The sequence below is a fragment of the Agelaius phoeniceus genome, chromosome 7, assembly GCF_051311805.1.
Source record: "Agelaius phoeniceus isolate bAgePho1 chromosome 7, bAgePho1.hap1, whole genome shotgun sequence".
Classification (NCBI taxonomy): domain Eukaryota; kingdom Metazoa; phylum Chordata; class Aves; order Passeriformes; family Icteridae; genus Agelaius; species Agelaius phoeniceus.
The window spans coordinates 9,144,540-9,151,302 of record NC_135271.1 but is presented as its reverse complement, the minus strand read 5'-3'; the positions used below and the strand labels follow the sequence as shown (position 1 = coordinate 9,151,302).

Sequence of the window (6,763 nt, the reverse complement as noted above, 5' to 3'; positions counted from 1 at the left end):
TGCAGCTTGGGCTGATGATCCACCCTCACAGCCGGCCCAGGGCAGCTCTGCAGTGGCTTTGGTGGCACCTGGGGCTGGCACACACCTGAGCAGTGTGTCTGTTTGCACTGGGGAAACTCAGGAGTTTGAGATTGCTGCAAAAAGCACAAAAAGGGAAAACCCCTCTTCGGCTGGGTGCAGCCAGCTCTCCAAGCACAGCAGCTCCCAGGGCAGTGAGGACAGACAGGATGGGGCTGGGCAATGTGGAGCAAGGTTGTCCACGCTGGGTCAGAGCTCCAGGCACAGCTTCTGTGAGTAGGCCAGGGCTGCTGAGGAGAGACCCTGGGTCAATATCAATAACAGAATGCTGCAATCACCTCTGATCTAAAGAGAAATAAAAGACACCCTTTAAAATAGGAATGTGTATTTCTTACAAGTTCTTTGAAATCTTTTTCCATACCTGGACTAGGAAACTTTAATGACCCTCTCAGGGCTTGGTGTTGTTTACATCAGACTCAGCGCCTGAGAGTGTCTTGAAAAAACTTCTCAAGTTTACGCAAATTTAAATTTAGACTCCAAATTTTCTTGAAGTTTTAATGGGTCCCACAGAGGGACACGACTGGGAAAATGTCCCCAGGTTCCAGGTAGAGCAGAACACGGGAGGCAGTGATGGCAGCTGGGGACAAGCAAGGCAAAGGTGTCTTTGGTGCTGGGCAATCCTGGATGTGTTTCAGGAATGCAAAGGGCCAAGGCCTGAGCCCCAGCCCCTGGCCAGGCAGATCCTGTCCCTCCCTCATTGCTCAGGGCCGACAGCCTGCAGGGACAGAGGTGCAGGGCAGGGACACTGTAGGACAGCCTGGGCTGCACAGGGCACAGGGATGGGCAGCAGCTGCAAGACAGCCCTGACAGAGCCAACTTGGGCAGCACTTTGGCCATGGCTGCTGGCCCTGGGCCTAAGGCCACGAGGGGACAAGTGACCCTTGCAGGCCTGGGGCCTCATTGCCTCCTTGTCCCTGCTCAGCAGCCTGGCAGGGGCCGCCCCATGCTCCTGCCCTTGGCATTGCCCATCCCCATATGCCAGTGCCCATCCCGGGAAGAGCCCTGAGCAAGGAGGGAGGGACAGGATCTGCCTGGCCAGGGGCTGGGGCTCAGGCCTTGGCCCTTTGCATTCCTGAAACACATCCAGGTTTGCTCAGCACCAGAGATGTTAGCGTTCACAAACACATAATCACATCAGCGATTATATGCGGTGCTTTTTATTCAAGAGCTCTGGGAATCGGGGTAGTTTCCACCCAAATCTGATTCCGACCATACATTCGAGGTGAACGTGTTTTATACTCTATCATTACATAATTTTCATGTTAATTATTAAACTTATATTGTTCTATTGTATACACAGATTTCAGCTAAACATAGCCCCCTTTAAATTTCCAACATAGTTTCTCACAATTCTTCTTATGGTTATATAATAATTATATTTAATAACTAAACAATCACCACATCTAACAATTATATCTTTTATCAAAGTGCCTACGCAGCTGCAGTGATCTGAGAAAACACAAAGCCCAATATTTTCAAAGACTATTTTTAACATTTTTCAGGGCTCCACTATCAGAGACACCTTTGCCTTGCTTGTCCCCACCGGTCATCACTGCCTCCTGTGTTCTGCTCTACCTGGAACCTGGGGACATTTTCCCAGTCGAGTCCCTCAGTGGGATCCATTAAAACTTCAAGAAAATTTGGAGTCTAAATTTAACTTTGAGTTTTTGAGAAGTTTTTTCAAGACACTGTCAGGCACTGAGTCTGATGTAAACAACACCAAAGCCCTGAGAGGGTTATTAAAGTTTTCCTAGTCCAGTTATGGAAAAAGATTTCAAAGAACTTGTAAGAAATACACATTCCTATTTTAAAGAGTGTCTTTTATTTCTCTTTAGAGTAGAGGTGGTTGCAGCATTCTGTGATTGATATTGACCCAGGGTCTCTCCTCAGCAGCCCTGGCCTACTCACAGAAGCTGTGCCTGGAGCTCTGACCCAGCGTGGACAACCTTGCTCCACATTGCCCAGCCCCATCCTGTCTGTCCTCACTGCCCTGGGAGCTGCTGTGCTTGGAGAGCTGGCTGCACCCAGCCGAAGAGGGGTTTTCCCTTTTTGTGCTTTTTGCAGCAATCTCAAACTCCTGAGTTTCCCCAGTGCAAACAGACACACTGCTCAGGTGTGTGCCAGCCCCAGGTGCCACCAAAGCCACTGCAGAGCTGCCCTGGGCCGGCTGTGAGGGTGGATCATCAGCCCAAGCTGCACTGGGCCACTGCAAGGGGCTGTGGCCATGGGCACTGCACTGACCCCACTGCTGGGTTTGGCTGCCATGGGCACTGAGAGAAATTAAACTGTCCTTGGAAACACTGGGGGGGACTGGGACATACTGGGGAACACTGGGAACGCTGTGGGAGACACTGGGACATACTGGGAGTGACAATGGGGAGGACTGGGAGACACTGGGGCATCCTGTGGATGACATTGAGTAGGAACTGGAAGGGACTGGGAATGTACACTCAGGTGTACTGGGAGGGACTGGGGAGGAACTGAGGTTTTACTGGGCTGTCCTGGGAGGGATTGGAGGAGCACTGGGGTTGTACTGGGGATGAACTGCGCTGTACTGGGAGGGACTGGAGAGGTTGAATGGGCTGTTCCCGCCTCCATGGCTCTTCCGCTCATCACCACCCACAGCCAATCAGCGCCTGGAAAGGGGCCTCGAAGGCGGTCCTCGGCTGGGCGCCATCTTTCCTTTTTGCCTACACTCCCGTCATGCCCCGCGGCCCGATTGAGCCACATTGGAGCGGGGCCTACAACGCCCGTCATGCCCCGCGCTCCACAGAACCCCGGTATCCGCCCCCCCTCTGTCCCTTAAGTGTCCATCAGACCCTCCAGGATCCCTCAGTGCCCCCTCAGCGCCCATTCGGGACCCCCCAGAAGCGTCCCCGGACCCCCCAGTGCTCCCAACCTCACAGATGCCCGGTACAGCCACTTCTGAGAATTCATCTCCTCTCATCCCCCGCGGCCCCAGAGCCCCTCAGAACAGTCCCGCGCCGAAAGCTCCTGCTGTACCCCGCACCCTAAAGAGCCCGGTTAGAGCTCCCCGAGATCCCCGCAAGTTCTCTCGACCCGTTTACGTTACCACGAGGATCTCAAGTCGCGGCTCGGACGCAAAAGTGTCCCCCAAGTGCCTTCCCAGACCCCTAAACAAAGCGTTCGAACCACTTCCGGGACTACGGCTCCCATCATGCTCCGCGGCGCACGTCCAGAGCTTTTCCAGCCAGGACTTCATCTCCCATCATGCCCCGCGCCCCACCGAGAGCCATTGCAGCTGCGCTTTGAACTCCCGTGATGCTCCCCGGCCCCGTTAAACTGTATTAGACCCGCGCCTACAACTCCCATCACCCCCTGCGCCCCAGAGAGCCCCGTCAGACCCCCCCAAGTGCTGCCCCGGACCCCGCAGGGCTCCAAATTCCCCTCCCTGACCTTCAAGGGCCCCCCGGGACCCCCAAGTGCTGTCCCGGACCCCGAACTGTCCCTCGGAATCCCTGAGTGCCCCTCCAAGTGCCCACCCGGCTCCCCCAAGTGTCCTCCAGACCCTCAAGTTCTCTCTGAATTCCCTCCCCAGACCCAGAACTGCCCCAAATGTGCCCCAGAAAGTTCTCCCTGGACCCCAAAGTGGTCCCTTTTATCCTGTCTGTGAAAATGATAAAAAAGATGACAGAAGGATTTAAAATAGGACTAATTAGCGTAAAGAATGAGAAATCAATAGCCATACTTGTCAATGAATTAATGAAGGGAATTGTGTTCCTTAGAACCAATGAGCAATAAATTTTTTGCTTGCTAAAAAGGTATGGATTTTTTTAATATAAATATTCAAATTTGGTAATACAAATATAGCATAACTTTTATAAATAAGAAAAATAATTATAATTTTATTAATTCAGTAAATTTTACTTTTAAAGGGAAATGCATAATTATGTTTTGGGATGTCAGTCTGTAAGTGACAGTCCAAACATCCCTCATGTGCCTCACAACTGCTGTCAAGGACAGAGCTTGAAGCCCTCCCCAAGGACTGAGACTGAGACCCTTCAAATTCTAACCCAGGGGTGCTGGCCTGACTGGAGCGGGATGTCTGCCATGGGAAGCGGGATGTTTCCCATAGGAACCAGTCCTGAAACAACGGGCCCCGCTCACTGCTGGCACCGGTTTGTGCTGTTGAGAACTGGGCTGTCTGTACCTGTTCTCAATGGATTTATTCTCCACTCTTCCCTCCATGTGCCGTCCTGCTCCCCTCATGGCGGTAGATTATAAAAGAGCCCTGAGTTAACCAAAGAGTTTGAGACTCTCCCCGATGTGACAAGACAGATCTATTGGCCGGACCACGAGGATTTCATCTCTCTCTTGGCAGCTATTCCCCCCCTCCTTTTCTCTGTCTCTCTATCCTTTATCTGCTTTCTAATCCTTGTGTTGCATCTGCTGTGGGCACTCAATAAAAGGTGCATTTGTTTTGGTTAATACTGAAGGTCCCCTGCTGTGTGTCTTTGCGCTCTGAGATCAGTAAAACGAACCATTGTGACCCCCCTTGTGCCAGGGGATGGTGACACGGCCTGATGGGGCTGCTGCCCACAGCACGTGAACGTGATCTCCTTGGTGGCGACTCCACTGGCTCATCTGCTCTTGCTTTCTGGTCTGCCTATCCCAGAATTACCTACGCCGCCTGCTTTTCTTATATTGTGGTTCTCTGTGGTTCCTTCAATAGTCAGCCCTTCTTAAGTTCACTCTTGGAATAGGGGATCATCACCTCCCCATCATATCGAGTGCATTGGAATGCACTTGAATGCATTTTGCCTGCATTCAAAGTACAGTCCCTGTTTTTGATTTACTGTGGAATCTCTGTTTGTATTTTCTACCTCTGTCGAGACCTGGATTGAAGGTACTTGAGATGATATTTTGCGTTCAGATTCAGGTGGTTTTTGTTTCTTATCAGTGACACAGCCTCACAACCGTGAGTTCTGCAGCCTTTCATCTAAGGCACAAAATGGCTCAGTATCTCTTGTTACAAGGCCTGGATGGTACCAAGGAGACCATGGTGATACTGGGGATCCAAGGAGACCGTGGTGACACCATGGAAACTCATGGAACCATGGGCATTGTGACACAGCAGGGCTTCATGGAACCAAGGAGTCAATTGGGACTCTGCCAAACCTCATGGAACCAAGGGCCCATTGTGACACTGAAGAACTTCAGGAACCCAAGAGTCTCTTGTGACACAGGGGGTACTCATGAAACCATGGAGACCATTTTGAACCTTCAAGGCCTGATGGAACCAAAGGGTCATTCTGGCACTTCTGAGCCCTGGAACCAAAGGGACCACAGTGACACAGTGGGGCTCTGTGGAACCAAGGGGCCGTGGTAACATTGTGGAGTGTCATTGAACCAACTGTCCATGGTGACACTGCAGGGCCTGATGGAATCATGGGCACCATTGTGACACTGCAGGGCGTCATGGAAGGAAGGGGCCATTGTCACACGATGGGGCCTCTTGGGATCCAAGGGCAGTTGTGATACCATGGAAATTATGGCAGCTGTGGCACTATGAAACCATGGAGACCATTGTGACCCTACAGGACCCCATGGAACTAAGGATTCATGGAACAGTGCAGGACACATGGAACGAAGGGGCCATAGGGAAGCTGTGGAACCAAAAGAGGCAATTGTGACACTGTGGGCCCCCATGGATCCAAAGGTCCATTTTGACATTGCAGGGGCTCATGAATTAGATGAGATTTATAGTCCTTGCAATTAAAAGGTGGACCCACATCTGGAGAGCCGGACCTCACCAGCTGGGAGACTTTTTCCTTCTTTCAGAAACCGAACCACCACCATCTGGGGATACTCCTTTCTGGGAAACATCCTGAGAAAAACTAAATCACAATAGTGTATAGAATTGTGATGTAAAAATTGGAAATAGAAACTGCTGCTGAGTAAAAATTGGGAATCGAAACTGCTGAGAAAGCTGATGAGTACCCCTATAAATACCTATAAGTCTCAACTATGGGTGTGCAGTTGGAGGGAAAACTTCCCCCACTGTACCCAGCTCTGTATTGCTCATGCTTTACCATATTAATTAATAAATTGATTGCTGCTTGAATATTGGCCTAGTCAAGCTTCTCATTTATAACACAGTGCTCAGTGGATGCTCGAGGGGTCTCTGTACCTCATGCCCTGGGAATGCCTGGGAGGGGCTGGGGGGGTGTCCCTGTCCCTGTCACCCCAGGCCATTCCCCAGGGGTGTCCCTGTCCCTGTCACCCGAGGCCATTCCCCAGGGGTGTCCCTGTCCCTGTCACTCCAGGCCATTCCCCAGGGGTGTCCCTGTCCCTGTCACCCCAGGCCATTCCCCAGGGGTGTCCCTGTCCCTGTCACCCCAGGCCATTCCCCAGGGGTGTCCCTGTCCCTGTCACTCCAGGCCATTCCCCAGGGGTGTCCCTGTCCCTGTCACCCCAGGCCATTCCCCAGGGGTGTCCCTGTCCCTGTCACCCGAGGCCATTCCCCAGGGGTGTCCCTGTCCCTGTCACTCCAGGCCATTCCCCAGGGGTGTCCCTGTCCCTGTCACCCCAGGCCATTCCCCAGGGGTCTCCATCATTCTCACCCAGGGAATGCCTGGTGGGTCTCCCTCCCTCTCTCCCCTGTGCCAGGGGGTGCTTGGGGCAGTCTCTGTCCCTCTCAGCCCAGGGGATGCTCGGGGGTCTC

General features: G+C 52.3%; 1 long non-coding RNA gene across 1 annotated transcript; it reads left to right on the top strand.

The window, feature by feature from the left end:
* The first annotated feature begins 3,029 nt into the window (after positions 1–3,029).
* LOC143694476 (uncharacterized) lies at positions 3,030–6,163 on the top strand. Its single transcript, XR_013182960.1, has 2 exons — positions 3,030–3,860; positions 3,975–6,163. It is a non-coding gene; the product is annotated as an uncharacterized LOC143694476 (long non-coding RNA).
* The last annotated feature ends 600 nt before the right edge of the window (positions 6,164–6,763 follow it).